This window comes from Sus scrofa, chromosome 7, assembly GCF_054392235.1.
Source record: "Sus scrofa isolate SSC_HxYL_T2T_F1_AM1 chromosome 7, Sscrofa_HxYL_maternal_Yorkshire_Landrace_v2.0, whole genome shotgun sequence".
In the NCBI taxonomy this organism is placed as follows: Eukaryota; Metazoa; Chordata; class Mammalia; order Artiodactyla; family Suidae; genus Sus; species Sus scrofa.
The window spans coordinates 14,935,683-14,953,376 of record NC_139389.1 but is presented as its reverse complement, the minus strand read 5'-3'; the positions used below and the strand labels follow the sequence as shown (position 1 = coordinate 14,953,376).

General features: G+C 37.4%; 1 protein-coding gene and 1 long non-coding RNA gene across 15 annotated transcripts in view; one reads left to right on the top strand and one right to left on the bottom strand.

Moving 5' to 3' along the window:
* The window catches only part of LOC110261733 (uncharacterized), a 1,083,992-nt gene that overhangs the window by 293,386 nt on the left and 772,912 nt on the right, over positions 1–17,694 (bottom strand). The window lies entirely within an intron of this gene.
* Positions 1–17,694, top strand: part of LOC146401208 (uncharacterized) — a 268,508-nt gene that overhangs the window by 240,811 nt on the left and 10,003 nt on the right. For all 6 annotated transcript variants that reach the window (XR_014809676.1, XR_014809671.1, XR_014809673.1 and 3 more), the window contains one exon: positions 5,524–5,640. This is a non-coding gene — a long non-coding RNA (uncharacterized LOC146401208). The remainder of the gene's footprint in view (positions 1–5,523; positions 5,641–17,694) is intronic.

The window sequence follows — 17,694 nt, the reverse complement described above, 5'->3', positions numbered from 1 at the left end:
GCTATCAAATCAGATATGTGAAATGCTATTTTGTTTAGAGTCTTTAGGACCAAACTAATTTCTGCCTGTGTCCAGCCTTGCCACAACTGTCATTAAATTGTATTATGCTTCACAGTGGGCATTGGAGTAGGAGAGGACACATCCAAGAACTTTCTACCAGAAGAGCCCTACATAAATAGAGCATTGAATCAAGAGCATGGGATTTGGAGGCAGGTAGATCTGAGTTTCAGTTCCAGCTGCACCACTTCTTAAACTACATGACCTTGGTCAAGTTAACATCAATAACCTTTATTTGCGAAATGAGTATAATATTACCTGCCTTCTAGGGTTCTTTCAGAGGATTAAATCAGATAACCCTACGAAAAATGGTTAGCAGAATCTGACATATAATAACATCAAATTATTATCGTTACTAATATCATTATTTTTATCATCGGTATCAGTTTATCTTCATTTGTTTACCTCTTCTTTCACTGTCTCTCTTCAAGTTGGAATTTCTCCATCTTCTCTAGGTATATTTGTTCTCACCCTCACTTTTCCAGATGATGTTACTCAACCAAAAAAAAAAAAAATCTTTATGGAAAGTTCTGATTCTGTTTACTAATTCCTATTTATCATAATGTTAAATCAATGTGCTTCTTTGTCAGCTGAGTTTTACATCTTTCTCCAATTGTGAGAGGATAGCATATATCTTAAAGGACTCAAATTTAAGTTCTATCAGGGCTGATAGTGGGGAGAGATTATGTCTGGCAGAGATCCATATCTATGAATGCTGACTCCTCCCCCATCCTGATGTGGCAGAAGGACTGTGGCTTAACAGTGAACCTCAAGGTTCCCATGCGACTCTCAGGCCCCAGATCCCCAGTGAAAGATGCTAAGTCTCTTTATGTTATTCATTTATTCAAATAGAAAAAATTTACTATGTATCTACTGAACGCGATGCTCTTTCACACATCAATTTCCGATCACATGATAGAGTTCTTTATTAGGTCTTTCTGAAGAAAGCATACAAACTGATGTAAATGCAAGGCACTTGTTATATTAGATATGGGATATTGTGAGGGGCTAAATGTAAAGGATAGCAGAAGTGAGTTAAAATTGCAAAAATACAACTATGACCCTTTCTTGTCTGTATACATGGGCTCAATTCAAAGATCTTCAAAAGACATAGTATTATTTCAAGCAAGCTATGCTCTTTTAAATTTTTGAAAACTGTTTGATTTAAAGTCTGATGAATATGAAACTCCTAGATCAGTTTATTTTGCTGATGGAATGAAGGAAGTATAGATAGATAGATATAATGACATATTCTGAAGGTATACACCTACCTGTTACTACCTATTCAGAGGATTGTGACACACTGTAAATAGAGAAAAAGTAAATAATTTCCAGAAGGAAAAGTAGAATAAAGTCTGCTCCAAGCCCTACCTCAGTGCCCAATTATGCTAACGTAGTTTGAAGTCTGTGCCAAATCATTTTTCATTTAACTGTAGTGCTGAAACTGTACCAGTTGTTACTTGCTCCTGCTTAGATAAACAACTGTGGCAAGTACTCTGAGTGTGCCTCATGCTGACCTCATCAGGGAACCATGTGTAGGTGGACTTCTTGGAAGCTTATAGTCCAAGGTCAGAAAAGTAAAATTGCTCAAATAATTCTCACAAATACAAAAACAAACTCTTAACTTCTAGCTGTCTCTTCTCTTGGCCTTTTGCCTTGTTCCATTGCAGACCTGGGTTTTAACAGTAACAATGCTTTGAAAACTAGTCATTTATGCCATCGTGATGGAAACACTCTTTCACTTCATATTCAGTTCAAATTCAGGGTTTCTCTTCTCAATACTCCAGACAAAGACTCACTTTGAAACATAGTCTGAATAGACACTATATGCTACACTCTTGACAGTAGGAGGAGGAAGAATGAATTTGGCATGGCTATTTCTTGAAGGAACTCACAATATAGCAGCAAAATGGACGATGCTGAACAAATTGCAATGGGCACACACACAAGAAGAATCCAAGGTCAGAGAAAATGTCACAGAAGAGATGGCGTTGAGTCCCCCTGCCATGAGACAAAGAGGAGTGGAAGGCATTCCAAGCATAGAGAAAGGCATGAGAAAATCTACAGGAAATAGAGAAATTAGCACTGTGTTTAAGAATGGAAGCAAATCCATTTGGCTAGAGTATAAGGTTTATATTGAAGAAGTGGCAGATGGTCCTAAGCTAGACTCTTTGGCTGAAGAGTGTGGAAGGCCAACTGACTTTATCCCACAGGTGAGTGACATGCTCAGAATTTGTGTTGGGAAGGTAGCTCTTAGGGACGATGGACTACCACGAGAGGACATAAAAGGCAGAGAAAAAAGAAGTCAAAGGCAGAGACCCTAGAAATGGAGAAAAAAGAAGAAGCTCCAGCAGTGCTTCCAGCACAGAACTACACAATCCGGTAACCAAACGGACAGTAAGTGTAGAGGAAAAGAATGAGTCAAGAATGTATGAATCTGGGGAGTTCCCGTCGTGGCGCAGTGGTTAACGAATCCGACTAGGAACCATGAGGTTGCGGGTTCGGTCCCTGCCCTTGCTCAGTGGGTTAACGATCCGGCGTTGCCGTGAGCTGTGGTGTAGGTCGCAGACGCGGCTCGGATCCCGCGTTGCTGTGGCTCTGGCGTAGGCCGGTGGCTACAGCTCTGATTCAACCCCTAGCCTGGGAACCTCCATATGCCGCGGGAGCGGCCCAAGAAATAGCAACAACAGCAACAACAACAACAACAGACAAAAAAGACAAAAGACAAAAGACAAAAAAAAAAAATAAATAATGTATGAATCTATTGACTATATACTTATTAAGCACCTGCAATGTGCAGCAGTACTTTGCTGTGCATTGGGTGTACAAGGGTTACTAAAATAAAGTCCTTTCAATCATGCCGCTTAGAGTTCAGTGGAGGAGACAGAATGATCCCAAGTTTGTAGTTCAGTTTGTAGACTAGGTATAGATGCTATTAATTGTGTTCAGAGACAAAGATGGAGAGATGAAAGCTAAGGACAATGAAATTTTTGAGCTTGGTTTTAAATTTGGTGAGAGGAAACTGTCTGAAGGCCATAAGTGTGTAGATGAATGGGAGGTCTCACAAAGAAAAGAGAATAAATTGTTTCAGTACAATTGATATGAGTGTAGGTATTAGTCATGGAAGTAAATTTAAATATCCAAGGGTAGAAAATAAAGGGGAGGTGAGTAAAACATGAAATGTTAGAGAATATCATATCTGGGTAGAGAAAAGAAGTCTAATATAAGAAACTCTAAAATGTGGTGAGAGAATTAAGAGAAGAGCTCTGGAGAAGAAAAGAGAAAGTTCAAAAAGATAGAAAGCAGTCAGGTGTGTCAGTTTCACCTAAAGCTTTCACTGTCCTTGCTTCTGTGTAAGAAGACTCTCATTGGCCATGAACCAGACATACTTCTCTTCCCCTGAATTTTATTTTGTGCATCTTCTTTTACTATGAATAATTCTTTAAAAAATTTTTTTTTATTACTCAACGAATTTACTACGTTTATTGTTGTACAACGATCATCACAATCCAATTTTATAGGATTTCCATTCCACAACCCCAGCACATCCTCCCAACCCCCGAACTGTCTCCTTTGGAAACCATAAGTTTTTCAAAGTCTGTGAGTCAGTATCTGTTCTGCAAAGAAGTTCATTCTATCCTTTTTTTCAGATTCCACATGTCAGTGAAAGCATTTGATGTTGGTGTCTCATTGTATGACTGACTTCACTTAGCATGATAATTTCTAGGTCCATCCGTGTTGCTAAAAATGCCAGTATTTCATTCATTTTAATGGTTGAGTAATATTTCACTGTGTATATGTACCACATCTTCTTGATCTACTCCTCTGTCGATGGACATTTAGGTTGTTTCCATGTCTTGGCTATTGCAGATAGTGCTGCAATGAACATTGGAGTACATGTGTCTTTTCGAGTCATGGTTTCATATCAAGCATCTTTTCCAAGCAAAATGCTATACGAATGGAAATCAACAACAAGAAAAAAACTGCAAAAAACACAAACATATGGAGACTAAACGACATGCCACTAAACAACCAATGGATCACTGAAGAAATCAAAGAGGAAATTAGAAAATACCTAGAAGCAAATGACAACAAAGATACGACACTCCCAAACCTACAGGATGCAGCAAAAGCCATTCTAAGATAAATGTTTATAGCAATAAAAAGCCCACCTCAGGAAACAAGAAAAAGCTCAAATAAACAAGCTAACTTTACATCTAAAGTAGCTAGAGAGAGACCAACAGACAAGACCTAAAGTCAGTAGAAGGAAAGAAACCATAAAGATCAGAATACTATGAATAATTCTTGACTAAGAAAGGAGTACACATAACTTGAATAACAATGAAAAAAAGCCTCTAGGAATCTCCTAAACAACTTGTGCCCTACAGGTGGTTAGTTTTACTTTACAGACAATGCTAAGTCAAGTGACATAGATTTATCCATAAAGAACTACCTGGACTGGCTAGAGATTTTGATATCAAGAGATAGCCAGGAATAGTTTTGGAAATCTGAAGTTAATTCCCTTGTTTCATAATCATCCATATTTTCTCACTCGATGTCTACTGAGATGAATGTATAATACACTGAATATAGAACGTTCAAGTGTCTGAATGTTTCCTCTTCTCAGTAATTATCAGCAATTATCATTTGGAATGATCATAAGTGTTAGTATTTGTATATTGATTGAGCACCCAAAGAAGAGGATGAAAAGAAGATAGCTGTGTTTAAATATGTATATATATGAAGGAACTGCCTCAAAGGACAACCATGATATGACAGAACTTTTTGTCATATCATTTCCATGTGGGACAGGAGAGCCTGACTCTAGAAATTCTACCTATTGTTTTGACAAAATGGGAATTATTCCAGCTTGCAAAGCCATCTTTGTGCCAGCAGAAACAAATTTGTGTACTTGTGGTGCTAAAAGCGGGCTGCTAAAGCCTCTTTTCTGTATTAGATCCTAGTTCTTGGAGTGTGATGACATCTCGTAAGCAAACTCAGTTCTTTTTAACACCTGAGAGCATATGAATGGTTTGGATGCATTGTTTTAGCATTGGGTGGCAGGGTGACTTTTCTGGAAGTACATGCAGCCACGATGATATTGTCTTGCTACCTGGTTTATTTGATCATATTTGTGAAATAGAAGATTGGGATCATTAGACAGTCGTCCCTGTGTTTCTATGTATATGACAGTGGCCAGGTAGTAATATGAAAAAGATACCTTGGAATTATGGCAAATGACTCTACCCAAATGTCTACAGGAAGCTGATAACAAAAGCAAATTTCCACTCTTTAAATCAAGGAAGGTGTTTCTGAGAGGAAAGCAGAACCCATTTATTTTAGCTAAAACTAGAAAGTGTTTCTTCATAATAACTAGCCGTGATATGACTTCTGATAGGTGTTATCCTGGTCTTCTTTTCTCTACCTTAGCCGCCTTTTAGAAAATTTTTTTTCATTGTTTTTCAGTTCTTGGTGCTGGTGACCCTGATGGTGAGCCACCTGCTGCTCTTAAAGTGCTGATGTGACATTATGACCAAAAGAAGCAGCTGGACATCAAATTCCATCCACTCCCACCTCACATAGGTAATGATTGAACCAGATAAACCTCATTTTGTGGGGAGGGAGAAGTCAAAAGGAATTTGGATGTGAGACTGTACAAGTGAAATTCTCCTTAACAAGGTCTAATCAGAATGGCAGTGGGATGGGGTCTTAGTATCTTAGGTATGGCAGAAAATTCTCAGTGCTTTTCAAAATAGGAATAGGATGCCTAACAAAATAATGATTTTCCCAATAATCATCAGGGATTTCTAGAATCCTGGTATTTCCAGGATCACTCATCTTTTCTCATTTTTGCCACGGGGACTTATTAGAGGGCTGTCTTAAAACAGCAGACAGGATTTGGCCCCAAACTATTTTTTCTTCTCCCCATAAGAAGGTTCCAATGTTATCATTCTCTGCATGGCCCACAATACTGGGAGACAATGCATATGAGTCAGGAGGAAACTATTCTGTTTAATCAAGAATGAACTAAATGTCAGAGACTCAGTGTTCTAGATCAACAATTTCCAGGATTGATACATCTTAATCAAGTAATTAAGTGACTTTTTCGGTGGTGTTTTCCACACTGGAGAGAGGAACAGATTTGCTGCTTTGCTCCGATGGCTGCTAGCAGCAGTGTTGGTTGTTAACAGAGACATTTACACGGAACCACCAGTTGGCAGGGCTAACACTTTGTTACTTGCTATTCCCACATGCTGAGGATTGTGGGAAGGCTGCCAAGCTTTCTGTCTCATGTAGTTCTTCAGTATAATAACAGCAACAGCAACAAAAAGCCTTGAAAAAAAGAAGAAAAAGAAGAAGAGCAAAGGAAACAATGGCGCTAAGTCCCTGGCTTCATATTAAGCATGAATGAAATGAGAACATTTTAGTGGTACTTTTTCCCCATCATCTTTCTTTCTCTGTCTTTGTCTTTCTTCTTCACGCTTTCTCTCTCCATTTAAATAGCATTTTAAATTGAGGTTGATGCTTCTCAAACTTTAAAAGATTTTTCAAATCACCTGAGGTCTTGTTAAAAATGTAGATTCTGATTTTGCCAGTAGGAGGTGGTGCCTAAGGGTTTTCATTTCTTTCTTTCTGTTTTAGAGCTGCATCCATGGCATATTGAAGTTCCCAAGGTAGCGGTGGAATTGGAGCTGCAGCTGCTGGCCTACCCACAGCCACAGCAATGTGGAATATGAACCACATCTGCGACCTACACCACAGCTCATGGCAATGCCAGATCCTTAACCCACTGAGTGAGGCCAGGGATCGAACCCACATCCTCATGGGTACTAGTCAGGTTCATTATCGCTGAGCCACCACAGGAACTCCTAAGGGTCTTCATTTCTAACTGTACTTGGTGATACAGATGCTTTTGGTCCTGTCCTGGAATATTATTTGTCTAGCAAAGGCTGAGGGGATGGTAAAAGAAATAACACTTGACTAGATCTGGTGCTGATGGTTGCAACTGTCTGATAAGCAAGGGCTCTGAAATGACAATGCACCTTTCTGCCCCACCCCTCCTGTATCCCTGGATACCTGAGATTGAACCCTTTCTATGTTATAATCCCAATCAGAAATATCACCTGTATTGAAAGAAATATTAGGAGTCAGAAGATCTTGATCCTAGTTCTAGTTCTGTTACTACCTAGTTGTGTGACAACAGGTTAAGTCCTGTATCCTCCCCAGGTGTCAGTTAGTTCATCAGCATCTGAGGGAATCACACATTATGCACTTGACAGGTGTTTCAGTACAAATTTTATGAGCTCTTTTAGCTTATCTATTGAAAAGGTGGAATCTGGGGCTGTACTTGAATTTGAACATCTGAATTTGCTTTGGTATACTTTGCCTCTCAAAAATATAAAATAAATAAAAATCAGTTTCAAAGAACAAATGGGTCTTTACAACTCTGTGTCCTTGACCACATGAAACACTTGCTATAGTTCTTTGAGGGCTGATTACTACAAAGTCCAAGATCTGGGGACTAGGCAGATTCTGTATGCAGGAAAATGATACATGATAATCCCAGAAGCTGAAATTAGGATACTGGGAAGGTGAAGGTCATGTTGGAATGATCGGAGAAGAGTCAGAGGTCCAGTTTATAAGGGATATCAACCAGTAGTTAGCAGGAGTTGACTGCAAGGACTGCAGTTTTGGTTTCTGGGAAGTTAGTAAGATCAAAGCAGGGATCCTTCTAGATCAACTAGAATAAAAGGTGGGGAGTACGATGGAAAGGCAGGCAGGGAAGGCTTCACAATTTATGGCCTGTTGCAAGATGAAAATGCAGAGCCTCTCATGCAAAAAGTAGGAATAAAGGGCCATTAAATGTACTAAAATAAAAAGTTTTTTCCTTTCTTTTGTGATTTCTCTCAGTTTATCAGGAAATTATTTGTTATTTAATATCATTTTTAGCAAAAAAATTAAAAATTAAAATTTTTAGCAATAACTTTGCCAATTAAAAAATTATGCAGGAGCTCCCTGGTGGCTTAACAATTAAGGGTTTGGTCCTGTCACTGTTGTGGCTTGGGTTTGATCCCTGGCCCAGGAACTTCTGCATGCTGCGGGTGCAGCCAAAAAAAAATGTGCAATGCCACTTGAAATACAAATATAAAACCATTTAATTGCATACAGAGTTGCCATATTTCATAGTTCATATGCATTTTGTTCTCAACAGGACAGTGGAAACAATGCATAAAAATAACTATTTTTGATTTCTTGATATGCACATGTTTTACCAAAAGTTTCTACTTTTGGTTTACTAATGAGTAAGGAATGATTGAAGAAAGATGAAAGAAAGAAAGAAAGAAAGAAAGAAAGAAAGAAAGAAAGAAAGAAAGAGAGAGAGAAAGGAAGAAAAAGAGAGAAAGAAAGAAAGAGAATTCCTGTTATGCATAGATTGGCCCACTTCATGTTATCCCATAGGTCTAATGTGAGAAAAAAGAATGTATACATGTATGTGTAACTAGGTCACCATGCTGTAGAGCAGAAAATTGACAGAATGCTCTAAACCAGCTATAATGGAAAAAAATAAAAATCATTATATAAAAATTAAAAAAAAGAATGAGAGAGAAAGAAAGGAAAGAAGGAAGGAGCAAAGGGAGGAAGGGAGGAAGGAAAGAAGGAAGGAAGAAAAGGACAAGCAAAGAAAGATAGAAAATTATGAATTTCCTTATCATTCCCTTTCCTTCTATGTCATCATTTTTCAGCATAACTGGTTGATTAATGCAAAAAGTAAGAAAAGGATGACAAGAGTAAGAAAGGACAGGGTAGAATTCCTTGTTCATTTTGTGTTTTTTAGAATGCCATTGCCTTTTTTCTGCGTTGGAAGCAAGTTCTGGTTTGAACAGAAAATGTCTCCTGGGGCTGCCAGTGTTGCCCACCTCTTAGTTGCAAAGGTAGCATGTTTACCTTGTAGCTGAACTCACACCATCATAGACCCACCAAAATTCCGAGCCTACAGGGTATTACAAATGCTTTGTGTGAAGAAGGAGGCAAGGAATGGTGAACACACATATTGTGGATTGTGTCCTTGTTCATATACACGTTCCATGGTCTCAAAAGACTTCACTTACAGAATACAAGTTAGAATGTAAAATTAAAAATATCAAGACTCCAGTCTCAGAGAATTGTTGGGCCAAGTGTGGGACACCAGGCAAGTGCATAGGTTGAGTGTTCATGAAGCTGACTCTGGATGAGTGAACAGAAAGCAGTGACAGGCTGAAGAAGTCAAGAAGAGAATGGAATAACCAGAATCACACCATCAGGTCCTAATGAAAAGAGAGAATAGTGTGATTCAAGGTTGAGCCTCTGAAATCAGAGGGATTCTATCAGATTAAGAAAAAGGTTGATCTCAGAGCTGGAGGTTACATAAACTATGACATTTGGGACATAATTGGGTACTCTGATGTATGAATTGAAGACTTTGACAGTTCAATGTCTTCAATTCATGAAAGTTTGTGTGATGTTTTTCTTTCATTGTAGAATGAAAGAGTTGACAGAGATGTTGATTTTATGGATGAAGGAATGAAGATCCAGTGGATTGAGTGACCTGACCTAGGTCACAAAGCTTGCTAGTAACAGAATCAGGATTAGAACCTAAATTTAAAGAATATATCAATATATTTCAATATCCTTTTAAATCCTCCATAATTATTCCTTTCATATATCATTAAGATGGGAAGAAGTCTCTACTGGCAATGGTGAAACATTTTTGATGGCTATAAAAATAGAAGAAAGTAAAGAGAAAATTCACTAAAAATTTTAGTAATTTGAGAAAATTTACTCAAAAACTGCTAAATGAGTTTTATCTTTCTCTGACTTTAGTGAAATGGTTTTAGAGGAAGTATTTTTTTTCTGTAAGACTTCTGCAGTGGTGAATAGAAGAATAAAGGATCAGAGGCTGGCCTATTCAGAAAGAGTGATTAATTAGACTTAGCACTGACGATAGGAATAAGGCAGGGTCACAGAGTCAAATGTTATGTAGGTGGTTGCTGACAGATTAATGTGAAATGAATGAATTGGGGCCTTAAATGGCTATGAAGAAGGACTTTAATGGCCTTCCAGTTTAAATGCTTTCTCATAAGCTGTTCTTAACACAGTATTTCTGATTTTTACCTAAAATCTCCAAAAATATATAGGAAACAAACAAACAAAACCCTAAAAACAAAAATAAAAACAAAAACTGTCAGGACACTTTTGCCAAATCTGAGAGCAAATTCCATTCACTACAATAACCGTGAAGCTTAACAGAATGCCAAAAACTCAAGTTTTCTTTAGAAACCAAGATTGCCAGCCTGATAAAGCAGGGCACTGGATCTGAGGGTCCGGGTTTGTATCAGCTGAAGCAAACTGTTTGCTTTATGCGCACTGCACCTAAGACAGAGTACTCACACATGTTCCCCTATCCCCCGGCACTGTGAAAAGGGAGGGTGGATAGGAAATAGGATGAGTTGTAATATGTTGTGTCCTGAAAGGTATGATTCCAAGGAGGAGACCACATTGATTAGGATATAGACAAAAAAAGCACTGAAGGCTGAAATATGGCATTTGACTCTGTGTGTGCGTGTGTGCGCGCGAGTGTGCATTCAGTAGGCTCAGTATATGAAAGAAATAGATGGAATTAACTCCTAACAATTTAGCATGATAACATAACTTCATTGCTGACTAGGTTCTGGAACTTATTATTAGTATTATTTTTTGTCTTTTTGTCTTTTAGGACCGCACCCATGGCATATGGAGGTTTCCAGGCTAGGGGTCGAATCGAAGCTGTAGCCACTGGCCTACACCACAGCTACAGCAATGTGGGATCAGAGCCATGTCTGTCTGTAACCTGCACCACAGCTTATGGCAACGCTGTATCCTTCACCCACTGTTCAAGGCCAGGGATTGAAGCCATGTCCTCATGGATATAGTCAGGTTCATTAACCACTGAGCCACGATGGGAACTCCCCAGGTTCTGGAATTTTACCAGGAAGAGTGAGCATGAATATTTTTCCAGACTCGAATTAAGAAAAGGATTTTACTAATACTCAGGAAGACACTGAATGTAATCAAGGGGAATCTACAAACCATTCCTATTGAAAAATATTATTTTGGGCTGGAAATCCCCTCATTACAAGATAGCTGGTATGTATAAAAAAAAGAAAAAATTAAAAAAAAGGCAAATAAAGAAAAAGTATCATTACAGAGATTCAAAACAATGGCACATCTTTTGATATGATTTTCTAGAGAAGCCAGAAAAAGGTTTTAGGAAACTCCTGGATGGTCTCAGTAGAATGTACAAGGACATGTGTGAAAGAAAGGTCAAATAACTGTACAAAATGTGTTGTGATAGAAAAGGATCTGAGTGAGAAGAGAAAGAATTGCAAGGACTCAATAAGCACAACAGAAGAAATAAACATCTTTGTCAGACAGCTCAGAACCAAATGAATACTCAGAAAGATTGAATTTTTTGATCTCTAGGACAAACCAGAGAAACCCTCTAAGAATATAGATAAAGGACAGACAGAAGAAAGATAACAGACACTGAGGAAAAACAACCGACAGCATACCCATAGGATGGGATATTCCGGAAAAAGAGAAGAGAAAATAACCAACAATTTATCGAAGATGACACTCTGGGAAAAAAATGACCAAGGCCTTCCAATCAAAATGGCTCCTTACATTCCAAGCAAAATTAGTTTAAAATGAGACAAACTAAAACCCACCTTGGCAAAATTTTGAAATATAAAAATTAAGAGGAAAAATTTTACATGTATTCTGATAGAAAGATAAATGGGTGTTGAAAATTTTTTAAATATGGCTGATTTTAAATATATCTTCTAAAACAGTTACTACAAGAGTAATTGGAAAGCAATGAAGGATTTCTCTAGATAATCTACAGAGTTTTGGTTAAACAATTTAAAAGTCAGATTTTTTTTCTCTTGTGATGACAATAGAAATATATGGATACCTTTTTATTGCTATAGGTCTTACAATGTACTACTTTTGTGAGTTTTTTAGAAATAAAATTGTTTGAAGACTTACTCTGGTTACCTGAGAAATGATTTCAAAAGATAAAACATAAAAATGAACAGATCATCATGGTAAAGAATTGATTATTTAAACCAGCAAAGTGTGACGGTAAGTAAAAATAATTTTTGTTAATGTCTTGTAAATATTACACATATAAATGTCCAAAAATAATTGTTGAAAGAAGAGGTACTCACACTATGCATAAAAATGGCATTTAAAATCATAGGAGACGGGATTAAGATGGCAGAATAGAAGGACTGGAGCTCAACTTCTCTCCTAAAAACAACAAAATTCACAGCTAAAGACTGAGCAACCTCCACCCAAATGGACCGGAAACCCATACCCTACTCCAGAAGAAAAAGAGGAGGCCAGATCCACAGGTAGGAGGGGTGATTTCGTGATATAAACAACCCCATACCTCCTGGGTGGGAAGCTCCACAGACTGAAAACTAACTGGCTCACAGAGACTTACCTACAGGAGTGAGAGTTCTGAGCCCCATATCAAACCCTCACATGCTGGGATCTGTCACTGGGAGAAAGAGCCCCTGGAGCATCTGGCATTGAAGGCCAGCGGGGCTTGTGCACAGGAGCTCCACAGGACTGGGGGAAACGGAGACCCCATCCTTAAAAGGTGCACACGGACTTTCATGTGCACTGGGTTCCAGGGCAAAGCAAAGTCTCCAAGGGAATCTGGGTCAAACCTATCTGCAGTTCTTGGAGGACATCCTGGGAAAACAGGAGTGAATGTGGCTTGTTGTGAGGGAAGGACATTGAAAGCGAAGCTCTCGGGAATATTCAGCAGCTGTGCCTTTCTCTGGAGGTGGCCATTTTGGGAAAATCTGTCCCCACCCCTCAGTCAGTGCTGAGAAGCCCCAGGGCAAACAACAATCCAGGTGGGATCACAGCCTCACCCCTCAGTAAACAGGCTACCTAAAGAGCCTCAGGCACACAGCAGCCCCTAATCCCATCCAGAGACTAAGCCCCACCCACCAGAGGGATTACAATTGCTCCACCTACCAGGGGGCAGGCATCAGCCCCTCCCATCAGGAAGCCTACAGCAAGCCCCCCATGCCAACTTCAGCCACAAGGGGGGCAGACACCAGAAGTAAGAGGCTACAGCTCTATTATCTATAAAAAGGTCACCACACCAAAAACCTATAAAAATGAAAAGACAGGGAACTATAACTCAGATGAGGGAGAAAGGAAAAACCCCAGAAAATCAGCTAAGCAATGAGGAGATTCTCAGCCTCCAGGAAAAAGACTTTGCACTGTCGATGCTGAAGATGATGCAAGACATTGGAAATAAACTAGAGGCAAAGATGGATAACTTACAGGAAACACTAACCAAAGAGATACAAGATATAAAACTTAAACAAGAAGAGATGCAAAATACAATAACTGAAATAAAAAACTCACTAGAAGCAGCTAACAGCAGAATACAGGGGGCAGAAGAATGAATAAGCGAGGTGGAGGACAGATTAGAAGAAATTACGTATGCAGAACAGAAAAGAGAAAAAAGATTGAAAAAAAATGAAGAGAATCTTAGGGAACTCTGGGACAATGTTAAACGCACCAACATCCGTATTATAGGGGTGCCAGAAGGAGAAGAGAGAGAGAAGGGGACAGAAAAAATATTCCAAGAGATAATAGCCAGAAACTTCCCTAACATGGGAAAGGAACCACTCACTCAAATCCAGGAGGCACAACGAGTACCATATAAAATAAACCCAAGGAGGAACACACCAAGACACATAATGATCAAACTGACCAAAATTAAAGACAAAGAGAAAATCTTGTAAGCAGCTAGGGAAAAGAAACAAGTAACATACAAGGGAACCCCAATAAGGTTATCAGCAGATTTTTCAGCAGAAACTCTGCAGTCCAGAAGGGAGTGGCATGATATACTTAGTGTGATGAAAGGAAAAAACCTCCAACCAAGAATACTCTACCCAGCAAGGCTCTCATTCAGATTTGAAGGAGAAATAAAAACCTTCTGAGATAAGCAAAAGCTGAGAGAATTCAGCAACACTAAACCGGCCTTACAACAAATACTAAAGGAACTTCTCTAGGCAGGAAAGAAAAGATCAGCAACAGGAAACAAAAATTCCGCAAATGACAAGGCTCACCAGTAAAGGTATATATACAGTAAAGATATGAAATCACCCATGCACAATTATACATCAAAATCAGAAATCATGAGAAGAGGTGGGTACAAATGCAGGATACCGGAGATGAACTTGCAATTAAGAGAACAGCAACTTAAAACAATCTCATATACATCCAGACTCTTACATCAAAACTTTAGAATAACTGCAAACCAAAAATCTACAATTGATACACAAACAAGGAATCTCTGGAGAAGAAATGTATCTCATAGTAAATAAGTGCATAATCCACCATGAAGGGGGTCATTTGACATCATTCTTGGAATGCTGAAGTCTTCTTAGATCTGATTCTTATTTCCTCTCCATCAAAGAATTTATGATAATTATAATTAAATAATGCCACTGTACAATTAAATAATACAGTTCTACAATTGTATTATTAATAACCATTTCTCTCCATGGTACAATGTAAAGTCTATAATGTCTTGTTTATCACATCACCTAGAATGGTGTAATGCCTTTATTGAAGAATCAATGAGATGGAACAAATTGTGAGGACATATTTATATAGTTACACTGTTTTTTAACCAACTTATGCATTTTATATTTTACTTATTTTCAGAGGATGTATTATTTTTGTTATGCTTACCAGTTATTCTTTCTACTATGCTATATAAAATATTTAATGGTATATAAGGCTTTCTTCTTTATAAATTTTAGTTGCATAATATAACAATTTAATATAATGCTAATTTTTAAAGAAAAATTGAAATGTAATAGATAAAATTAAGTAGTAAAGATGAAAGCCATAAAATTGGGATAAAGTATAGAATAAATTTCCTATTTGTCTCAGCATATTTTCCATTCCACTTCTCCAGTGGGAGTCACTTAATCTGTTTCTTAAGATCCATGTTATAATAATCTGTGTGAATGTAATTGTGTGTAAATGTATGTATTTTATTCTATAAAAAAAAATCACGGATAATATATCTGAGCACTATTACATGGAAGCATGGGAACTAAAAGTATGTTATCCTGTTATATATTAGGTTTTATTCTTATCTTTAATATTTACAGATTGGGAGCTCCTGTTGCGGCTCAGTAGGTTAAGAACCTCACATAGTGTCTGTAAAGATATGTGTTCAGTCCTTGGCCCTGTGCAGTGGCTTAAAGATCTGGCATTGCCACAAGCTGTGATGTAGGTTGCAGATGTGTCCCAGATCTCAATTGATGTGGCTGTGGCATAGGCTGGCAGCTGTAGCTCCAATTCAACTCTTAGCCTGGGAACTTCCATATGCCACAGGTGCGCCCATAAAGAGAAAAAAAAAATTACAGATTAAATGATTTCAAAATGGTTAAGTAATAGGTTTCTTTCTTGCTTTTAACATTTGGAGATAACAGTGATTTTTAAAATGGCTTTTAAAGAAAACTGCTAAAAATTATAAAAAAACAATACAACAAATCTCTCTAAAATATTAAAAGCAAGTAATTTATAATCCATATAATTTTATTCAAAAACCTCTAAGTGCACAGAAAGCTGAAATCATGAAATCAAAACAGGATAAGTATGATAAAACATTACAAAATAACACAATTATTAAAGGTAAAATAAAGTATTATTAAAATTTATGGGCTCTAGCTAACACAACATTAAGAGGCAAACTTACAACATTAAATGCCTGTTATTTGATGAAGAAAATTCACACTTTTAACCTATATCTTAAGAAACTAAGACGGGAACAACAAATTAAACCTAAAGAAAGAAGAAAGAATTAATGGCAATTCTACACAAACTTTTCCAGGCAACTAAAAGGGAAGGAATATTTCCCAGCTTGTTCTATGAACCAGACATACTTTGTTACCAAAGCCAAACAAACAAATTATAAGAAAAGAAAACTATAGACCAACATTTCTTATGAACGTAAATGTGACACTTCTAGACAAAATTTTACCAAATTGAATTCAACAATGTATTAAAAAGATAATAATACATCAGGACCAAGTGGAGTTTATCCCAGGAATGTGACATTCCTTTCATATTTGAAAATCAAATATTGAATGTACTTGAACATATTAACAAATTCATATGGTGATTTTGGTAGGTACAGAAAAAGCATTTGACAAAATCCAGCACTCATTTCTGGTGTAAAACCTCAGTAAAGTGGAATAGAAGGGGATGCCCCCCATCCCACACCCTAATAAAGAGCATCTAGGAAAAACAACTAACATAATACTTAATGGTGAATGACTGAATGTTTTCCCCCCTAAGATCAGGAACAGATAGAAGACAAGAATGCTCCATCTTATCATTTTTACTCAGCATTGTACATAAGGATCTAGCCAGTGCATTTAGGCAAGAAAAAGAAAGAAAAGGCAAGGAAAGAAGTAAAACAGTCTTTACTCACAGATGACATAATTGTTTATGTAGAGAATCCAGTGCAATATATATAAAGCCAATAGAACAAGTGAGTTTAGCAGCCTTGCATGATACAAGATCGATGTATGAAAATCAATTATACTTTTACATACTGTCAATTAGCAACTGAAAATAGAAATGAGAAAAATAATACCAAGTACAACAGCATCAAAAATACAAAAAAATAGGAGTTCCCGTCATGGCTTAGCGGAAATGAATCTCACTAGTATCCATGAGGATTCAGGTTTGATCCCTGGCCTAGCTCAGTGGGTTAACGATCCTTGCTTAATGGGTTAAGGATCCAGCATTGCCCTGAGCTGTGGTGTAGGTCACAGATGTGGCTCCAATCTGGCATTGCTGTGCTGTAGTGTAGGCTGGCAGCTACAGCTCTCATCTACTCCTAGCCTGGGAACCACCATATGCCATAGGTGTGGCCCTAAAAAAACCAAAAACCAAAAAAAAAAAAAAAAAAAGAAAAGATAGATTTGAATTAAGGTTTTTTCAAGATTTTTCAACTAAAAACAATCAAACATTCCTGAGAAAAATTAGAGGATCTAAATATATGGAGAAATATACCTTATACACAGATCAGAAATCTCAACATTTTAAAGCTCTCAATTCTCCCTAAGTTCACCTGTAGTTTAAGTGCAAAGCAGTGTGGTATTGGTATTCAGGCAGAAAAACAGATTGATGTAACAAAATAGTGAGTTCAGGAATAGGGTCACCTACATAAAGATAAATAATATTTGATCATTTAACATTTCCACAGAAAACATAGGAGAGTACTTTTGTGATTTTAAGACAGGTAAAGATTTCTTAGATAAAATCTAGAGAAAATACAAATTAATAAACTGGAATTCATCCAAACTAAAATATTCTTATTATATACTCTATTAAATGTGGAAATGCAAGCCTAAGAATAGGAAAACAAACTTGTAATGCACATATTACACAAAAGAGTATTATCCAAAATGCATAAAGGACTTCTACAAAACAACAATAAAAGGCAAAGAGCCAAATATAAAAATTAAATATACACTTCTCAAAAAAGGCCAATAAACATAT